This window comes from Heloderma suspectum, chromosome 13, assembly GCF_057233095.1.
Source record: "Heloderma suspectum isolate Gila_16-S chromosome 13, 16-S_ref, whole genome shotgun sequence".
Classification (NCBI taxonomy): Eukaryota; Metazoa; Chordata; class Lepidosauria; order Squamata; family Helodermatidae; genus Heloderma; species Heloderma suspectum.
This window is the reverse complement of record NC_139470.1, coordinates 10,831,305-10,852,589: the sequence shown is the minus strand read 5'-3', so window position 1 is coordinate 10,852,589 and position 21,285 is coordinate 10,831,305. Positions and strand designations below refer to the sequence as shown.

Below are 21,285 nucleotides of genomic sequence, written 5' to 3'. Positions count from 1 at the left end.
TATATCGAAGACAGTAAACAGAGGCACTTGGAGATAATATCACATTGTGGGGGGATCTGCCCAACGCCTAGTGTAGGCATGTATGAGGATTTTATTTTTGCTCACAAGGCATGTGAGCATGCCCTGTTTGATGCCTTAAATGGGATTGCGATCACAACCATGAACATGTGTCCGCCGAAAATGTTCACAAATGGCTGGACATGGACTCGCATTCAATTGACACAACTTCCCAGTTCAGTTTTTCAGCAAATTTCCCCTGCAGACTGAATCAGCTTTGCTTTATTCTCTGGAGGAAAGTTGTGCAAATTAGGAAATTTGTGCAAATTTGTGCAAATTTCACATTTGATTGCTGCTTGATTTGCATAATTCTTCCATCAAGCCGTGCTCGCAAAGATGAATGGGAATTTGGGATGGCATGAGCATTGAGATGATATTCAGTCATTGAGAATCAACCTTGCACCCCTATGCATAGCCCTGCCCCTTTCATCGACGTAGCCCTGCCCCTTCCATCTACGTAGTCCTGCCTCTTTCATCTACGTAGCCCTGCCCCTTTCATCTACGTAGCCTTGCCCCCTTCATCTGCATAGCTCCGACCCCATCGTCCTGCATCTTCTTGGTCAGACTAGAATGGTACAGAATGTTGGGAACTACCTTTCACATATGCAAAGTTTCTATAAGGAACTTTGATAAAGTTCCTTATAGAAAAAAAAAACTATAAATCCTTATAGATAAAAAAAAATCTATGTTTTAAGAGCCAAAATTGTTGATAAGACTTTCATCGTGGAGATTTTTAGGGAGAAAATGTTGTGTGTGCTTTTTCACAGTTGGTGTGCCACTCCATGTATGGCACCTCATGTTCATTATCATGGTTGATAAAGGATGATTCCTGGTCAAGTGCAGAAAATTCATTTGCAGAGGTATACAGTACATAAATTGAAACGAGCAGGGGAAGCAAATAAAGTCTACATTGGATGTACAAGCACTGCTGTAAATAGTGGACAAGTTACTGCTAGACCTTTAAGGGGTGGGGGGTTAAAGGCTTTTTAAAAACACTTCTACTAAGCAAACAAACCACATGCTCTTTTCATTCTTCTTATTCTTCCTATTATTGCTGTTATTAGCTGTTGTTACTAAAGACAATAAAATTATAAATCACTCATCCAAGCTCTGAAGGCAAAGTTTGGGGCATAAACACGCAAGAAAATGCCTGAAATCGAAATGCACTAACCTTCTGACTCTTCCTTTTTGCTCCATTTGTGGTTAGTAGATAATTTTAAGGGATAAAGCAAGGGGCATATTGTGATAGTGTTTCAGTGATTGTGAACTGCATTATTACATCAATAATTACATGTCATTATACATACACCCCCCATAATATTAGAATCAGAATACACATTTTAAAACTAGTAGAAGGGGGTAGTGATATTAAAGAACTTCAGTTTCTTTTCAGAAGTGAATATTATGGGGAATTGAAATGCACTGTAGGCTTTTGAATATGATATTATTATTATTATTATTTTTAATATGGCTTCTGTGTAATTTACATCCATTCTTGAAGGTCTGTATACTTTGTTCTCCCCAAATGATAATGATAATGATTTATTGCCCCCTACTTTCACTGATTGTGCTGGGGGAGGCTTTTAATAGGGGTGCACGAAACCCACTTACCTGGTCTCGCAGCTTTTCGCGGTGGGGGGGAGGCGCTTTGCTGCTCTCCCCCTGAAGTTCGGGCCGGGGGGGAGGCTTCCCGCCTCGCCCGGCCGAAATTCAGGCTGGGGAGGAGGCGCCTCGCCTCGCCCAGCCGCAAAATAAAAAGTAAAAAACAAAAAACAAAATGCCCCTGTGATAGGCTACGTGACGATTAACGTAGCCTATCACAGCTAGATCTGAAAAGTCAGCCATGATAGGCTACGTAAATCATCACGTAGCCTATCACGGGTGACTTAAAAAAAAAAAAAGCGCGTACGCAAATGGCGGCCCCCATAGGGAGCCGCCATTCGTGTTCCTTATTTGGTCGCTGTACTCTACGTAATCAACGCGCTATTTGCGTTGCCCTTATTTTCGCCATAGTCTACGTAAATCTTTACGTAGACTACAGCGACCAAATAAGGAACGCGAATGGCGGCTCCCTATGGGGGCCACCATTTGCGTACGCGCTTTTTTTTTTTTTTAAGTCACCCGTGATAGGCCACGTGACGATTAACATAGCCTATCACGGCTGACTTTGCAGATCTAGCCGTGATAGGCTACGTTAATCGTCATGTAGCCTATCACGGGGGCGTTTATTTTTTTAAAAAAAAAACTTTTGAGTTCGCGGCCGGGCGAGGCGAGGCGCCTCCTCCCCGGCCTGAATTTCGGCCGGGCGAGGCGGGAAGCCTCCCCCCCGGCCTGAATTTTGGCCAGGCGAAGCGGGAAGCCTCCCCCCCAGCCTGAACTTCGTGGGGGGAGCAGCGAAGCGCCTCCCCTCCACCGCGAAAAACTTCGAGGACAGGTAAGTGAGTTTCGTCCACCCCTACAAAGTTGCTGCTTAGAGGAGCAGGTGTACATGCATTAAAAAATATAAGCCTTGGGGGGGGTCAGAGAATGTATCAGCCCCACCCCCCAAAAAAACAATTTGATGCCAAACAGGTTCACTTGCAAACATTCAGCACAGCCCTTACTATTATTCCCAGGACACCTGTATTGTGTGAACTGGCTCTTGCTCTCTTGTGAAGGAAGAGGGGGAATATTTGCTGCCAGACAAGAATTACAATTTGACTGGAATGCCTAATCAATAAATGTGCCCCTGACCCACAGCCATTCAAAGGTGACCTCTAGCTTGGCTACTGTTGATAACAATATTCTTTGTCTTTGATCCAACTTCCCAGAAAGAAAAAGAAAAATCTAATCTATTTTGCTTCTGCTCTTGTCGGTTGGTTCCTCCTAGCAAAGCAATATCGGACTCATCTCCTTTAATAACACTCCAGAGTCAATGGCTCCCAATCCAAGCCGCTAAAAATAGCTTCCGAAACAGAAAGTGCCAGTCTCCCTGGAGATAACATGTTCAGCATAGTTACAGCATGATAGATGGATGGATGGATGGATGGATGGATGGATGGACAGATGATTGATGATTAGATAGATAGATAGATAGATAGACGATAGACAGATAGCTATCAGCACCCAGTTACTCTCTCTTAAACAGCTATGGTGGGGTATGGGACATTATGGATAAAAAGGGATCGAGGTTATAATCCCATCCCACCATTCAGGCCGAAGCCATCTTCTTACAAATGAGAAGATAATCTTAAAAAGGAGGGAGTGAAATTGTATTTTCAGGAAGGGTTGAATAATCACACCACAATGCATTCTCGGGGAAAGCACTTGCTTTCAGCGGACTACGTAGGTCTCTGTGTTTCATACAGATTGGAAGATAGAAAATAACAGCAGTATGTACACACCTATGCCCAAGAACATGGGAGTCAAGTTATCATCATCACCATCACATTTATTTATATAGGCAGAAGACAGTCTATGTTCTAAGGATGGACGAAAGTCCCTTACCTGGTCCCGCAGCTTGCTTCGCGGTGGGGAGGAGGCGCTCCGTTTCTCCCCCCGAAATTCTTGGTGGGGGGGAGGCGCCCTGCCCCTCCTGGCCGAAATTCAGGCCGGGGGGGAGGCGCCTCATCCCTTGCCACCAAAATTCAGGCCGGGGGGGAGCGCCCCGTCTCCCCGGCCACGAAATAAAAAAAGTAAATTGGAAAAAAAAAAAGTGATACGCTACGTAACGATTTACGTAGCCTATCACGGCTAGATTTGCAAAGTCAACCGTGATAGGCCACGTTAATCGTCACGTAGCCTATCACGGGTGACTTTAAAAAAAAAAAGCGCGTACGTACGCTAATGGCGGCCCCCATAGGGAGCCACCATTCACGTTCCTTATTTGGTCCCTGTAGTCTACGTAAAGATTTACGTAGTCTACGGCGAAAATAAGGGCAACGTAAATAGCGTTGCCCTTATTTTCGCTGTAGTCTACATAAATCTTTACGTAGACTACAGGGACCAAATAAGGAACGCGAATGGCGGCTCCCTATGGGGGCCGCCATTAGCGTACGTACGCGCTTTTTTTTTTTTAAAGTCACCCGTGATAGGCTACGTGACGATTAACGTAGCCTATCACGGCTGACTTTGCAGATCTAGCCGTGATAGGCTACGTAAATCGTTACGTAGCTTATCACAGGGGCTTTTTTAAAAAACTTTTCTTTTGAAGTTTGCAGCCAGGGAGACAGGGTGCTTGTCCCCGGCCTGAATTTTGGCCGGGCAAGGCAGGAAGCCTCCCCCCCCCGGCCTGAGCTTCGGGGGGAGCAGCGAAGCGCCTCCCCCCCACCGCGAAGGAAGCTGCGAGACCAGGTAAGTGACTTTCGTACATCCCTACAGAGAACCCAGTATCAGCTAGGGGTGGGCGAACAAGCAATTTTCAAGATTCTCCAAACACTAGCTTGAAACTTGGCTTGCCCCATTTCCTGTGTTCTATTGTGCTCTGTTTTTGTTTTGTTCGAACACAAGATGGGCACATTTTGGACAGGAAAAATGCACATTTTAAAAAAGAGTGCACCCAAATGTGCACTTTTCCCCCACAGGGTAAAGCATGCAAATGAGCATTTGGGGGGAAATGTACATTTTTTAAGTACACATTAAAAAAAAAAAACACTGCACATTTTTTTCAAAGTGAATGCAAATTTAGGGAAATGTGAGCTTTTCCTGCAAAAAAGGAGGGGGAGGAGGAGGAGGAGGAGGAGGAGAAGCAGCAGCAGCAGCAGCTTGTGTTCACATTTCCAACTGCAAACTGAACATGCTTGCATAATTTGCAAACAATGAAATTCTCATACATCAGTAAATTAATTAGGGATGTATGGGAAATTCATTTCAGTTTGCTTTTTATCAGGATGTACCCAGTTCGCACCTCCCAGCCCGAACACAGTCTTGGGCATTTGCAATAGGATTCACAGAACAACAACGAATGCATATGTACATTTAAAAAATGCACATAAAAAAAGAATACTTTGAAAAATGTGATTGATACACTTTAATCAATGACAGAAGAAGACACACATTTTAGAAAGGTGTTCAATTAATGTGTACATTTAGGAAAATATGCATGAAAATGCCCACAGAAAATGCACATGGCTTTTCATGCAAAAAGAAGAAAAGAAAAGAAAAGAAAAGAGAAAAGAAAAGAAAAGAAAAGAAAAGAAAAGCTCATAACCTGATATGGACTCAAGTCAGAACGAGTTTCAAGATGGAATTTGGAGAATAATGAGCACAGGTTTTGCTGATTTGCACATCCCTGCCCTAAATAGAATAGGCTACTGGAGTAGGGATGGGTGACTATTTCTAGTCCTTATCATGCTCACATGTGTTCCCCTACACATTCATTCCGTCCCATTAATCTACATCTGTATTAATCTAAAACAATCTGCATGAAAATAGGCATCATGTATTCAAATGTGTATTTAAATATACATTCAAAATAAGAATTTTCAATGTATTTTCTCTCAAAACATACATCTCTAGAGCTGCAACCTTATATCCCCTTACCTGGGAGTAAGCACTATGGAACTCAGTAGGACTTGCTAGTGAGTAGACATGCATAGAATCACATTGTTAAGAAGTATTTTTTTCCTCAAAATACATATTTTGAGTGAAAATATATTTAAAATACATTCATAAATGCAAATTTTCGTGTGTGTGTTTAATCAACTGCCAAATGGAATCGTGTTTATTGAAAAGCCTGTTGAATTGCTTCTACCGAATTCTTCTGAATAACTCTGAATTTAGTTCATAACCAAATTAACGTATTGATACAATCAAAAGAACAAACCTGGAAGCTGATTTAATTATGTGATTAATTACTTGAATTGATGTATCTCCTGAGCTGATTGAGTAACTTTAGTGAAGTAATTGAAGAACAAATTCCCAATGTTGAGTGAATTTTAAATTTGTTAAAAGAGCGATACTATGGTCCCTAGGAAGGCATCCCAGGAGCCATAGGATATGGTGAATTCCCTCACACACACTGGGGCCACAGGTGTTGGACGGGAGTTCCCACTCAGATTTTCCCTCTCCACCTCTTCAAAATAGCATGGAAAACTCAGAAGAGGGCAGGGAACAATGGAGGCTGATGGCTCTGATTTCACTGGGTCTGTGAATCCATTCCAGGTTTCAGTCAGAATCAGCCAGAACCCTAAAGAAGCTACCCAAGGTGCTGAACCTATTTTGTGGATAGGGCTAAGCACCTTGGATGCTCCTTTAGAGTTCTGGCTGATTCTGCCCAAAACCCAGAGAGGATTCACCACCCTGCCAAAGTTGGAGCCACCAGCCTCCACAGACAGGAAAGGAGGAAAGGGGGTGTGCCTATGGATGGAGTTCACCAATGGTTCCAATAGGCCATGGATCCACCAGATCCAAAAGCTTCTGTGTTCCCATCCTCACCCCCAGGAAAGTAAGCAAGCTAGATCGGCTAACAGGCCCACCTAGTTCAAAATAGCCCAAAGGAGGAACAGGAGGGGAAAACACCTCCATCTTTCATCCTGCTCTTCCAGCAGAACTATGGATAGATGGATCAGAGCCCTCCATGTAGGGATGGAGGAGAAATCCGTGGTTGGATTTCCCATGGGGCGGCTCTCCAGCACTGTCGGTGTGGCCAATGCCCTTCCTTCCCGAGCTGGCTGTCCAGGGCTTCCTTAGCAGCCGGCATGAGGAAGAAAGGTTGCAGCATGGCCAGTGGCCAGCACTCTTGCCCTGGCCTCTTCTCGAGGAGACCAGGGAGAGAACTCTGGGGTGCCACTGAGGCCTTTCTTCCCTGTGCATGCTGTCAAGGACTTCCTTAACAGAGCCGACGCGGGTAAGAAGGGTCGCCGCGTGGCCAGGAGGAGAGCCACCCCACAAAATCTGGCATATGCAGTAAGGCTCTAGGGAAATCTGTGGGGCCCCAAGCAGCCCGGATTTCCCCACAACAGACCCTCCCCTGGACTGGAAGTTGCAGGGTTCGTACGCCCCTGCCTCCATGTATTGAGTGTCAATTTTGCAAGGATTGTACTCTAATTGAACCAATGTTCGGAGTCCCCCTTCCGAAACTGTAGATAGCACTCCAACCTCACAAGAGAAGTCAGAGATCTGACCTCCTCTTCCTTCCCTTTGCAGCTGGCATGGACGGAACCACACCAACTTCCCTCTGAGGTCAGGAAAGCAACTTCGAAGGAGGAGGAAAGTGGTTGTTCCAGTGGGTGGGGAGTGGAGGAGAATGAAGATGCCAGGATATGAGTTATCCTGAGCTTCTTCCAGACTTCTCCCCTCCCCTTCTGAAGTGCCCTTGCTAGATGGGCTAAAATCAGGCCTCCTCCACTCCTCCTACCTGCACTGGATGATCAGACACCTCTAACTTCAGGGGCTTCCGATCACGGAGGGCACAATTGATAGGCTTGTGCCCTTGGTTGCTGTCCCACCTGTTGTGCTCTGCTGGTGATGGGACCAAGGTGGGTCATTCTGGGGGCCTAACCTGAACAGGAGATGTCTCCTGGGGCATGCCAGGAAGGGCCAGGGGTCTGCATGACCCTGAGCCACTTGGTTCTCCAAACAGGCTCTGAAACTTCTCCAGCCCTGGAGAAGATGTAGTTAATTCCCTACCATTCTGGTCAGTGGGAGAAGGAATAAATGAAATGAACTGAAATGATGAAATGAAATGAAATGAAATAAACATAAACATAAACATAAACATAAACATAAACATAAACCAGAAAAAGCTGCCCCCTCACATCCCACCTTGACCACAGCAAACCAGCACAGCTTTGGATGTGGTGGTTGTTCCACCAAGTCATCCCCTTTGTTATTTGCTAAATTTGACACTGAGGACAAACCTGAACAAGGTATCAGAGAAACGGAGGAAGGGTAATAACTTAAAAAAAAAAATTAGGGCAATATTAGCCAATGAATTTAAGAGCTCGGGAGATAGAACAATACAGCTGTCCTCAACCTGGTGCCCTCCAGATGTTTTGGACATCAACTCCTATCTGTTCCAGCCAGCATGACCAATGGTCAGAGATGATCAGAGATGTGGTACAAAACATCGGGAGGGCATGAGGCTGGGAAGGATGAGCCAGAAGATGAATGGCTGGCAAGACTTTACACATGCACACCTCTCTCCCAGGAAGACATTTCATATCTTTGGAAACAGATATCCCTCTCCCCCCACCACTTCTTCTTGAATGTAAAAATGGAAGCTTGGAGCTTCCAAGCTGGCGTGGGGTTTAAAGGGGGGGGAGCAATAAGTAAATTAAGAGCTATACACATTGCACAGGAAATATCAACTCAGAACCTTTTAAGACAGGCCTGCTTATGTGATACATAGCCTTAACCTGGTTGCTTTTCTAAAGCACTTTTGAGATGTTCCTGGGATTTAACTTGATTATTTATCAGCTTAAAACTGCACTGGAGAAGAAAATTAAACAGAGAGTTCCTTGGCAAGATAGTAAAACTTAAGCAGATGAAATGCCAAGCAGTCATCTGGATAACAAGAAGAGCTAATTCCATGAATGTAAAGTGGCCTGCAAGCTCAGCTCTTCCTTTTGAGGTTTTAATGGAATATTAGAAGATATATTGGCAAAATCCAGGTGGCGTTTGGTGGGCCCCAGTGGCTAAATACAACCAGATTTTGTTACTCTGAAATAAACAGAACCAACCACTTGAGACACCAGAAAGGGAACAAATCACTTCCACTTAGGGTCGTAACACTGGAATCTCCTTGAAAAACCATGGAGGGATAATTGATCATGTGCAATAAACAAAAGTGCTCATGCGTTTCAGTGCCTGGTTGGGAGCAAAGAGGCTGCAGACAAGTTGAACAATCTAGGCAAGATTATTATACAGCAGTTGAGATATTAAAGATTAGTCTGTTAAGGTCTCAAATACACAAACAAAGGTATAACCAGGGCTGAAAAGGAAACACTTGTGCAGTTTGTGTGTGTGTGTGGGGGGGTGTACAGCGCCTAGGGAACCTATTGTTAATGGGCAGTATAAAAATGCTGTTAACAGCAACAACAACAGCTCTGTTTCTTAACTATTCTTTGGGATGGCACCTGCCCCAGAATTGTTTGGTTAATTTTAGTCATGGATCCCACAAATGAGACCTAAACGGTTCCTCCCCCACCCCTATCATAAAACACCCTCAAAAACATCCTTTTTTCATAGAAATCATAGGGTTGGAAGGGGTCTACAAGACCACTGAGTCCAACCCCCTGCTCAGTGCCGGAAGCCTGATTCCCAGGCGGTCTCCAATCCAAGTACTAACCAGGGCTGACCTTGCTTGGCCTCCAAGATCAGACGAGATCAGGTACATTTCTCTTGCTGTATTTTTAAACCAGTGCTGCCTACTCCTGTTGAAATTAAACATCATACCTCACCAAAAGGGCAGTTTCTCAACACGTGGAAACTCAGTTTAGCCACACAGATAGCTGAGCCAAAAATTCTTGAAATAATGTTTTCAGTTTGAACTTCAGGACTGGGCATGGGGAAGATTCCTTGAAACTATGTCCCCCACCCACCACCACCACCACCTTCCCTTTTTGCAGAAGCTGCTACCTGTTGGTGTGATTCTGGCTACAGGGATGATGGGATCACACTTCCTGCTGCTGCTAGTAAGCTCTGTTTTCCTTTGAAGTTCCTTCCTCCCCAGAAGATGCCAGAGAAAAGTACTGGGTAAAATCCAACGTAAGTCACATTTAGTAGAGCTGTGCGCAAATGGCTTCTTGAAATGCTCCACTTAGCTTGTGGGCAGAGAAATTTGGGAGACAATTTCATGGAATTTCTCCAAGGAGAGGAGAAATTCTCAACAGTTTTTCCCAACTAGGGCTCCACATTGGCAGGCCTTCACAGCTGTTTTCTTCTTTCCTAAGGGTTTTGGAGGTTTCATGCTGCAACAGCATCAACTGTCTTGGCAGGCCGGCCCCAGTTTGCATCCACCACAGTATAGGTGGGGGAGCGTCGTGTCCAGCTCCAGGGATGAGGGTGAGTATGTGCTCTGCCAAAATCTATGCTCCAATTTCCTGAAAGTTTCGTCCCCCCATGGAAGAGGCTTCCATTGTCCTGCCTCATTCAGGGTGTTTTATAATGTATTTTTGTGGTGTTTTTGAGCTTACCTCATCTAGGGATGTACGAAAGGTACTTACCTTTCGCAAATTATATTTATGGTTGGGGGGGAGGCGTTCCATCCCTCCCCCCGGAATCCTTGCCGGGGGGGGAGGCGCTCCGTTCCTCCCCCCCCCCCGAATCCTGGCTGGCCAGCTGTGCTCCACAGCGATTCTGTGGAGCCGCCGGCCGTCTCCGCCAGCAGCCAGACATCCAGCCGCTGGCTAGCAGGGACGCAAATGGCGGCGGACATAGCCACCACCGTTTGAGTCCCTACGGTCAGCTGTGATAGGCTACGTAAATGTTTACATAGCCTATCATGGCTGACTTAAAACAAAAAACAAAAAAAACAACATGCGTATGCAAATAGCGGCGGCCATGGCCGCCGCCATTTGCATTCCTTATTTTGGCACGTCTTAGTCTACGTAAACATTTACGTAGACTAAGACGGCGAAAATAAGGGGAACGCAAATAGCGTAGTGTCTAAGGGGCCTTTGGACAAAAAATGGATAGGGGCCTTTGGACAAAAAAACCCGTGTCTACGCTATTTGCATTCCACTTATTTTCGCCATCTTAGTCTACGTAAATGTTTACATAGACTAAGACATGCCAAAATAAGGAACGCAAATGGCGGCAGCCACGGCCGCCGCCATTTGCGTATGCACATTTTTGTTTTTGTTTTTAAAAGTCAGCCATGATAGGCTACGTAAACATTTATGTAGCCTATCACGGTTTTTTTTTTTAAACCTAGCTGTGATAGGTTACGTAAATCTTTACGTAGCCTATCACATTTTGTTTTGGGGGTTTTTTTTAACTGGAAATGGCGGCGGCGAACCGCCACCGGAGCCGCCGCCGCCAGGAAGATCCACCCAAGGTAAGTCTCATCCTGGGAGGGAGGCTGGCATTCGGCCTCCCCGAGATCGTTGGTGGAACTTTCGTACATCCCTAACCTCATCACAGCGAGTCTCCCAGGCTGCTTGCACATTGTGATCTGAAAAAGCCCCATGGGAGGAATTACGTCATGGTGCCTTCCACCAGGCTCTAACTGAAGTGTAGTTAGCTGAGGAGGCCACAGGCTGGTGGAGAGGTGATCATACAATGAAAAACAGGACATTTGTGCACACTCCTTGGCCACTTCCTAAGTAAGGGCAGCCCAAGAAACCCAAACCCAATCCATGAGAATTTCTCCACAATTTGTTCACCACTGAATTTCTTTTCAAAAGCAATTTATCTTCTATCGAATTGACTGAGAATGGTCGAAAAACACATGGGAGAAATTTTCAAGTTATCACTCTTCTACCCATCCACCCTGACTAACTTCAGATATGGTAAGCATTAGTGATAGGGAATAAATTCATTTGGTTTGCATTTTCATATGAAATTATTGAATGCACAATTCCCAGATCAATATGTGAATTGAAACACAATTATTTTTTCAATATTCACACTTTTACTCATTTTTCAATGCAGTTCATAAATAAATAAAAAATGTGTACAAAAATGCCTTATATTAGGGGAAATTGCTTGGAAAAATGTGTGTGTAAGGCAAAAGACATCTATTCAGAGAAATGCACATGAAAATCCAAACAACTTTTCAAGTGAGCTTTAAAAGAGATATGGAAAATGGTATGGAACGAATGTGAGCTTGGAAAAATGAGAAACTGAAGAAAACCAAAATTGTCAGATGTGTCCATTCCTAGTAAGCATGTGCCCGAAGCCACCCTGATACATAAAAACAAAACACTATTTTCTAAACTGATGCCTTCAGGACATTTCAGGATTCTTTTTCCAAGCCATTGAAAAGCGTCTCTAGCGCCTTTAGTCGTCAGCTGGCTTGAGTGGTGAGCAGTGCAATGCTATACACGCTTACTCAGATGTAAGTCCCACTTCAGTCAATGGGCCTTAATTCCAAGTAAAAGAATATTGGATTACAATCTTAGGGTGCAACCCTATGCAAGTTTAGACGGAAAAAAGTCCTACAATTCCCAGCATTGTAAGACTTTTTCTCTGTCTAAACATGCATAGGATTGTGCCTTTAATGAATAAATAATTTAGACAGCCTAGTGGAATCCAAAAGGTCACCATACATCCTCCGCCATCTCTATATCCTGCAAACAAGCCATGCCTTTTATTCCTAGAAAATCCATCCAGGGCATGTGTGCTGGCCATTCATCAGCAATGTACTGGGCAGGAATTAATCTCTCAGCCAATGTGATTTCTTTTCACTAGGTCAGTCCTGGCTTTTGGGAAGGAACCCCAGCCACCAAGGGAGCAATCCTATGGCTGCTAGACAGCGGTTAGATGGCCATGGGATATGTTGTTTTCCAGGAACCGACCTCCCCCTACTTCCGTGCTGCCTCAGAGGCAGTGCAGAACAGCCCCATCCTCCGTGCTTGCAAGAGGAGCACAGAGAGGCAGAAAAGGGGTGTGGCTGGGGGCGCTATGGGGTGGGGAGGGCGGAAACGCTTGTACGACATGCCCTATGTGTCATACAGTGGCCTCCTTCCCTGCTCCGCCTTCCCGCAGCTAGACAACTGCAATCGGTTGTCTAGCCAAAAAAGCAGGGCAGGAGAAGCGTGGAGGGAATGATCCCCTCCGTGCTTATCCTGCCCTGCTTTGGATAGGCGGCTGCCTCCAAGTTCAGAGGCAGCCACCTACCTGGACAGGACTGCGCCCTTAGTCTAGCGTAACAGCAAACACCAAGTAGACAACATTATCTTTTGTCCAAGGCCCCGCCTTTCCTCCAAGCAGAAATCCAAGAAGAAAGCAAGCAAAAAAAATACACAATAAATAAAATAAAATAAAAATGGCCTGTGAGGGAGCAGAGAGGTTGATGTGCAAAGCTCCAACCACAATAATTTCCTGTATGACACACTCCCCATGAAACAGTCCGCAACAAACACACAGGTGTGCTGGAAGAGGGGAGGAGGAGCAAACTGCATTGTTTTCTAAATATGATGCGCCACTAATCTTCCAATGCTGTTCTGAATCGGTGAGGAAACAGGACAATTTCCTGACTTATCTCTGGAGAATCTGAAACTGTGTGTGTGTGGGGGGGGCTTTTCCCCCAGAGGGGCTGACAAGGGGGAGGTTTCTGAGTGTATTGGCCCCAGGAGTGTAACCAAGTCACCTGTAGTGTAGAGGGGCCTAGAGATCCATAATGCTTGCTTAAGTTCATTATTAGTGCAATTCCCTTGCTAGTAAGCCTCTGAGCATGTGAAGATGAGTCTGAGGGCCGATAGTGTGGCCTAGCACATTCCATACTAATGAGTAGAGTATCTAATCAAGACGTGCCTGGGAAGTGAAGTTTCATGGAATCATAAAATAGTAGGCATGGCGGTGAATTCCGCCATGGATCTTGGTGAGGCTGAATGCCAGTGCATTCAGCCCCCCGAAATCTGTGGCGGAATGAAGCCCCTCGCCCCCCACCCCATGAAATGGGCCCAGAATGGAGCACCTACCTGCTGCCGTCCACGCTGCATTGCGAATGGCGGCCGCATCTGCAGCCCTTTGCACTCCTCTGTTTTGCCGTAATAGGCTACGTAAATATTTATCATGGCAGAAGAAAAAGGGAACGCAAATGGCAGCTGCCATAGCCCCCACCATTTGCATTTGCTGTTGTTGTTTTTTTCATGATAGGCTACGTAAATATTTACGTAGCCTATCCCGGGCCAGCGTAGGGACACAAATGGCATCCCCTACACAGGACACCATTTGCGTCCGCACCAGCCCGGCAGCGGCTGGAGGCCCCGCTGTGGGTTGGCCCGGCCGGCGGCTCCGTGGCCTGGCCGTGGAGCGGAGCCAGCCAGGCAGGATTCCGGGGGGGGGAGGAACGGATCGCCTCCCCCCACCTGCAGAACCCGGCGGAGCCAGGTAAGTGGGGTTTCGTACACCCCTATAAATAGTAGCGTTGGAAGGGGCCTACAAGGGCATTGAGTCCAAGTTTGTTTACCTTAAAGCTACAGGTGGCTGTGCTGAAAACCAAGTGCTGGTAGACTATGCTGGGAATGAACGCTAGAGGGCGCTTGCTGCTGTTATGCTGCCTCATTGCTAACATGTATGGTATAAGACCCATTGTACCCCATGGCTCTGGGTTCAGAGAAGCTGTCTGATCCAACCATTGAGTACACCTGTGTGCTGTAAGTTACTCAATAAGGTACTCCTTGTAAGTAAATATGAGTCTGATTTATCACTATCTTGGCATCTCTAAATTAAGAGGTCGATGCCCAAGTCCGGGGCAATACATTGAGCAAAAGCTCATTCCTCTCTACTCTTGGCAGAATGAATGCACAGAGGCTCTTGCATGACTGAGAGCTTTTGGTGTATTGCCTCCCTGATTGCTGCTGAATTTGTTTTACTGAAATGTTTTCTCCTACACATCTGAAGAGATGCTGAGATGCCAGGGAAACTCAAGGCAAGAAATCCCATGCCTACAATCCCATCTCCCCACCACCACCACCCTTTGATCCTGCATGTATTCTCCAATTCCAGCATATGGTGGATTTACTAGTGCTGTGCCGAAGATTCCCCCCACATGTTTTCTGACTGCTCTCATTCAATTGGAATGGATAGAGGAGAAATTGCTTTCGGAAAGAAATTCAATGGTGAAGAAATTTCAGAGAACTTCTCATGGGCTGGGTTTGGTTTCTTGGGCTGACCTTACTTAGGAGGTGGCCAAGGAGTGAGCACAAGTGTCCTGTTTTTCATTGTACAATCATCTCTTTGGCAGCCTGTAGCCTCCTCAGCTTCCTACACTTCAATTAGAGCCCAGTTTAAGGCACCATGAGGTAATTCCTCCCATGGGGCTGTTTCAGATCAGGACATGCAAGCAGCCTGAGAGGCTAGCTGTGATTAGGTTAGGGATGTGCGAAAGTCACTTACCTTTTCGAAGGGGTGATTTGCAGTAGGGGGGAGGCACTCCATACCTCCCCCTGAAATCCTAACCTGGCCGGCTCTGCTCCACGGCAATTGCATTCGCAGACGTGCGGAGCCTGCAGACGCAAATGGCGGCGGCTACGGCAGCTGCCATTTGCGTTCCCTTTTTTTGCCGTGATAGGCTACGTAAATATTTATGTAGCCTATCATGGCCTCCTCAGGGACGCAAATGGCATCCCTGCGTTAGCCGTGATAGGCTACGTAAGTATTTACATAGACTATCACAGCAAAAATGGAGAAGCGAATGGCGGCTGCAGACACAGCCGCCATTCGCAAAGCAGTGTGAACGGCACAAGGTAAGTGCTCCGTTTCACGTGCCTTTCATGGGGGGAGGCGGGGGGGCTTCGTTCCGCCACAGATTTTGTGTCTCACTGAGATCCGTGGCGGAATCCTCTGACATCCCTAGATTAGGTAAGCTCAAAAACATCACATACATAAATGATAAAATATCCTGAATGAGGCAGGAAGCCTCTTTCATGGGCTGAGAAAACTTTCAAGAAATTGGAGGACAGATTTTGGCAGAGCACAAACTCCGTCTCATCTCTGGAGTTGGACACAACACTGTCCCCGCCTGCATTGCAGTGGATGCAAACTGGGGGCCAGCCTGCCAAAGCTGTTGATGCTATTGCAGCACGAACACCCCCCCCCTGAAAAAAACCCTTAGCAAAAAAGAAAGCAGCTGGGCTATGAGACCTGCCAATGTGGGGCCCTACCTGGGAGAAACGGTTGAGAATTTCTCCTCCCCCTGGAGAAATTTGGTGAAATGGTCTCCTAAATTTCTCTGCCCACAAATAAGGTGGAGAGTTTCAAGAGGCCATTTGCTCGCAGCTCTAAGATTTACACTATAGTTGAGCCAAACATTCTCCATCACCATTTCCAGAACAAAAAGGAGAAGATGGAAATTTTCCTGAAAGACCCCACCAAAGTTTTCCATTGTTACGACTGTTCGCTGGTGTTTGTAGTGCAACTCCAACTGCAAGTACTTTTTTAGAAATTGCTTTCTTTCGTCCTAGTCAAAGCGACAGTGTCATGCAGCCAATCAGATCTGGCTACAAAATGATGCCCTCAAGGGGCAGGGGGAGCTAATTCAGAGTGCAGAGAGAGCCTATTCAAGAAACGTTGGCTTGTCAGGATCCAGGGCTCCAATTTCCCTCCTTAAGGGAAGAGGCCTCCAATATACACAGTCTCTCAGATCAGAAAGAGGACTTGGCTCTGAAAGCACATCTCAAGGTCCCTACCTCCTCAGGCCCCTCTTCTCCAGAAATGACCATGGGCCCAGCCCCCCTGCACCCAGAGGAGATCACATTATCATCCTCAGACTCCACCTCTGAAGCCACGGCCAAACTACAGTCACTTTTTGAGTCATCATGGTCAATGTTTCTAGCGCAAACAAGATCCATTTAAGGATGAAGGACTCATTCAGGGGGTGGGGGAGAGTGAGAGCAAAAAATAACCCCACCTAAATGAGGCCAAAACCCCACTTAAGGCTCATTCAGAGTCTCATAGTTGTTGGAGCAACATACAAGTTAAGCTTCCGCAACATTAGAGGCCTCTAATGTTGTGGACATGGCCTTTTATGGCCAATGTTGTGCACAATATTAGAGATATGAGAAACTAGAGCCCCCATCTTGCATTAAAATGGCAGCTCGCATGGAGGATGGGTGGCTCCCAGGAGTGAGAGGGCGAGTCCGATAAGTCCTGGCCACTCACGTGGCTCAGCAGGGGTGGGCAGCAGCATGCGAATCCGGGTTCAGGGGGGCGAATGGAGTCCGACAGACTCCCGGGCCTACTCAGGTGCCTGCAATATCCCTAGTGAGCAACTGAGGCGAGAAGAAGTAGCAGTATCTGCCATGGCCTGCTTGCTCACTGGCTCTCTGTTTGGCAAGAAGAAGAAAGGAGGAGGAAAAAGAGCAGGAGCAGCTGCTGACAGGGGCAGTGAGGAAGTGGGCTGACTGGGTGAGGGGGCCCTCTGGGAGAGTCTTGCCCAAGGGCCGCCAAAACCTGGAGCAGGCACTAGGGGAAGGATAAGGTCATGCTCCCTCCCCATTCCATGTACAGAAGCCAAGTGGAACGCAAGTTGAATCTTATATCAACCCTGGAGGCCGGATAGTGTCATCCCTTGCCCCTGAGGCAGTAGACCAGCTTAAGGGCCTGGGGACATAAACAGCTCTGTCCTCCAGTAGACTGGAATGACAGAAGACTGGGGGCTCCAGAGGAACGGCAGTGGGGGCTGCTGCTGCTGCCCCACCTCAACATCTGCTGACTGAGGCAATCGCCTCACTTTGCCTAACAGTAGGGCCGGCCTTGATGTGGAGGCTCCCCTGCATGATTAGGTTTCCAAACCATGCTGCAAGTCTACATGGGTAGAGCAGGCCAGGGCTGGCCCAAGACATCCTGTTGCACTTCCTGAGGCAGAAGAGCAAGTGGTGCTCCCCACTCCCACCCCCACCATCCCCACCACCAAAGTATATAAGTGTCCAAGGCTAGACGAGTTCTTTTTGGCACCTGAGGCACAAAATCCCCCAGTCTCCCTTGCCCAGGGAGTAAAACAACATAAATTACAAATTAAATAGCTACCCGCCATCTTTCCTCGACTCCCAAAACTGGCAGCCACCTCACTTTGCCTCATGGCAGGGCCGGCCCTGAAGCAGGATCCCTGCTGCAGATGCTCAGCCTCCAGCTTATGGGGGGCAACAGGGAGGCAGGGCTAGCGTTAGTGGCCCTGTTCTCCCTCATGCCTTAAAGAGCACATCAGCCATGGCTGCAGTATCCAGAGGCCTTCTATCCCCAGAGAGATAATGGCGAAGATGAGACATGGAAAATATAACTAAAAGGGTTGAAGGGGGAGGAAGAATAGGGTAGGAGGGAAAGTTGACAAAAAGAAAGAAAAGAAAACCCAGCCCTGTCGCACAAGCAACAACAATTAAGGAACACAGAAATGGATGTCATTCATGCGCCCATGCCCCAGAACCCAGCCTAGGTGTTAAATATCCCCATGGGAATGGTGGCATAGCTATGTAATTGCTGTAATTGGTTCTTGATTCAGGTTCCAAATTGATCCGGAGAGCTGGGGGTGGGAGAAAGATAATGTATGTTTTAAAATATTTTCAAAATTATCCATAATTATGCTGATATTCTGTTCTCTGTGCTTTGGCTCACCCTTCTTTTTGTTCTCAGGGTAGCACTCCCTTTTCTTTTTCTGATTGGGAAGCTTTGACAAGTACCATATCTACATCTCCAGAACAATGAGAGAAAAGGCAGCCTTGAAAGAGAAACAAATGAAGCTAGATTGGGGGGGGGGGGTGCATGCTCATTCACGCATGCATATGCATCTGCTTATATTCCCTTCAACTGTGTGGCTCATATTTGGTTGAAAATGGGGGGGGGGGGAGACTAAAAAGAAAAAGTGGGAATTGGAGAAGAAAGGGCCAAATGATGTATTATGTGAAAAAGCAATAATTGCATCTCCTAACATTTCCTCTCTTTCTTCTTCTTCTTCTTCTTCTTCTTCTTCTTCTTCTTCTTCTTCTTCTTCTTCTTTTACTAAAAGTGCAGCCTGGAAGAAGAATGCTGCCAATTCCTTAAAGCAACAATCCTGGGAGAGTGGGGTGTCTGACACTGTCAAGGGTGGGACATATGCAGCAATATCAGGTAAGCCAGGAGCTGTAAGACAAGACAGTAGCCAGGACAAAAAGGAAAAACAGGAGGCATGTCGAGAAGCAAGCCAGGAGTCAGGACTGAAGGGCAAATGAGGAGGTAGGGTTGAGAAGCAAGCCAGAAGTCAGGACAAAAGGGCAAACCAGGAGGCATGTCGAGAAGCAAGCCAGACGTCAGGACCAAAGGGCAAACCAGGAGGCATGTCGAGAAGCAAGCCAGAAGTCAGGACTGAAGGGCAAACCAGAAGGCCTGGCTGAGAAGCAAGCCAGGAGCCAGGACTAAAGGGCAAACCAGAAGGCATGTCGAGAAGCAAGCCAGAAGTCAGGACTGAAGGGCAAACCAGAAGGCATGGTTGAGAAGCAAGCCAGGAGTCAGGACCAAAGGGCAAATGAGGAGGTAAGGTTGAGAAGCAAGCCAGAAGTCAGGACTGAAGGGCAAATGAGGAGGTAGGGTTGAGAAGCAAGCCAGAAGTCAGGACCAAAGGGCAAACCAGAAGGCATGTCGAGAAGCAAGCCAGAAGTCAGGACCAAAGGGCAAATGAGGAGGGAGGATTGAGAAGCAAGCCAGAAGTCAGGACTGAAGGGCAAATGAGGAGGTAGGGTTGAGAAGCAAGCCAGAAGTCAGGACCAAAGGGCAAACCAGGAGGCATGGTTGAGCAGCAAGCCAGAAGTCAGGACCAAAGGGCAAATGAGGAGGTAGGGTTGAGAAGCAAGCCAGAAGTCAGGACCAAAGGGCAAACCACAAGGCATGTCGAGAAGCAAGCCAGAAGTCAGGACTAAAGGGCAAATGAGGAGGTAGGGTTGAGAAGCAAGCCAGAAGTCAGGACAAAAGGGCAAACCAGGAGGCATGTCGAGAAGCAAGCCAGACGTCAGGACCAAAGGGCAAACCAGGAGGCATGTCGAGAAGCAAGCCAGAAGTCAGGACTGAAGGGCAAACCAGAAGGCATGGCTGAAAAGCAAGCCAGGACTGAAGGGCAAAACAGAAGGCATGTCGAGAAGCAAGCCAGAAGTCAGGACTGAAGGGCAAATGAGGAGGTAAGGTTGAGAAGCAAGCCAGAAGTCAGGACTGAAGGGCAAATGAGGAGGTAGGGTTGAGAAGCAAGCCAGAAGTCAGGACTGAAGGGCAAATGAGGAGGTAGGGTTGAGAAGCAAGCCAGAAGTCAGAACTGAAGGGCGAATGAGGAGGTAGGGTTGAGAAGCAAGCCAGAAGTCAGGACTGAAGGGCAAAAGAGGAGGTAGGGTTGAGAAGCAAGCCAGAAGTCAGGACTGAAGGGCAAATGAGGAGGTAGGGTTGAGAAGCAAGCCAGAAGTCAGGACCAAAGGGCAAACCAGAAGGCATGTCGAGAAGCAAGCCAGAAGTCAGGACTGAAGGGCAAATGAGGAGGTAGGGCTGAGAAGCAAGCCAGAAGTCAGGACCAAATGGCAAACCAGGAGGCATGGTTGAGCAGCAAGCCAGAAGTCAGGACCAAAGGGCAAATGAGGAGGTAGGGTTGAGAAGCAAGCCAGAAGTCAGGACCAAAGGGCAAACCAGGAGGCATGGTTGAGAACCAAGCCAGAAGTCAGGACTGAAGGGCAAATGAGGAGGTAGGGTTGAGAAGCAAGCCAGAAGTCAGGACCAAAGGGCAAACCAGAAGGCATGTCGAGAAGCAAGCCAGAAGTCAGGACTAAAGGGCAAATGAGGAGGGAGGATTGAGAAGCAAGCCAGAAGTCAGGACTGAAGGACAAATGAGGAGTAGGGTTGAGAAGCAAGCCAGAAGTCAGGACCAAATGGCAAACCAGGAGGCATGGTTGAGAACCAAGCCAGAAGTCAGGACTGAAGGGCAAATGAGGAGGTAGGGTTGAGAAGCAAGCCAGAAGTCAGGACCAAAGGGCAAACCAGAAGGCATGTCGAGAAGCAAGCCAGACATCAGGACTAAAGGGCAAATGAGGAGGGAGGATTGAGAAGCAAGCCAGAAGTCAGGACTGAAGGGCAAATGAGGAGGTAGGGTCGAGAAGCAAGCCAGAAGTCAGGACCAAAGGGCAAACTATAAGGCGTGTCGAGAAGCAAGCCAGAAGTCAGGACTGAAGGGCAAATGAGGTGGTAGGGTTGAGAAGCAAGCCAGAAGTCAGGACCAAAGGGCAAACCACAAGGCATGTCGAGAAGCAAGCCAGAAGTCAGGACTGAAGGGCAAATGAGGAGGTAGGGTTGAGAAGCAAGCCAGAAGTCAGGACCAAAGGGCAAACCAGAAGGCATGTCGAGAAGCAAGCCAGAAGTCAGGACTGAAGGGCAAACCAGAAGGCATGTCGAGAAGCAAGCCAGAAGTCAGGACCAAAGGGCAAACCAGGAGGCATGGTTGAGAAGCAAGCCAGAAGTCAGCACCAAAGGGCAAACCAGGAGGCATGGTTGAGAAGCAAGCCAGAAGTCAGACTCAGGACCAAAGGGCAAACCAGGAGGCATGGTTGAGAAGCAAGCCAGAAGTCAGGACCAAAGGGCAAACCAGGAGGCATGGTTGAGAAGCAAGCCAGAAGTCAGACTCAGGACCAAAGGGCAACC

At 47.2% G+C, this 21,285-nt stretch overlaps 1 protein-coding gene across 2 annotated transcripts in view; it reads right to left on the bottom strand.

Moving 5' to 3' along the window:
- ADGRD1 (adhesion G protein-coupled receptor D1) overlaps positions 1-21,285 on the bottom strand; it is a 304,783-nt gene that overhangs the window by 79,467 nt on the left and 204,031 nt on the right. The window lies entirely within an intron of this gene.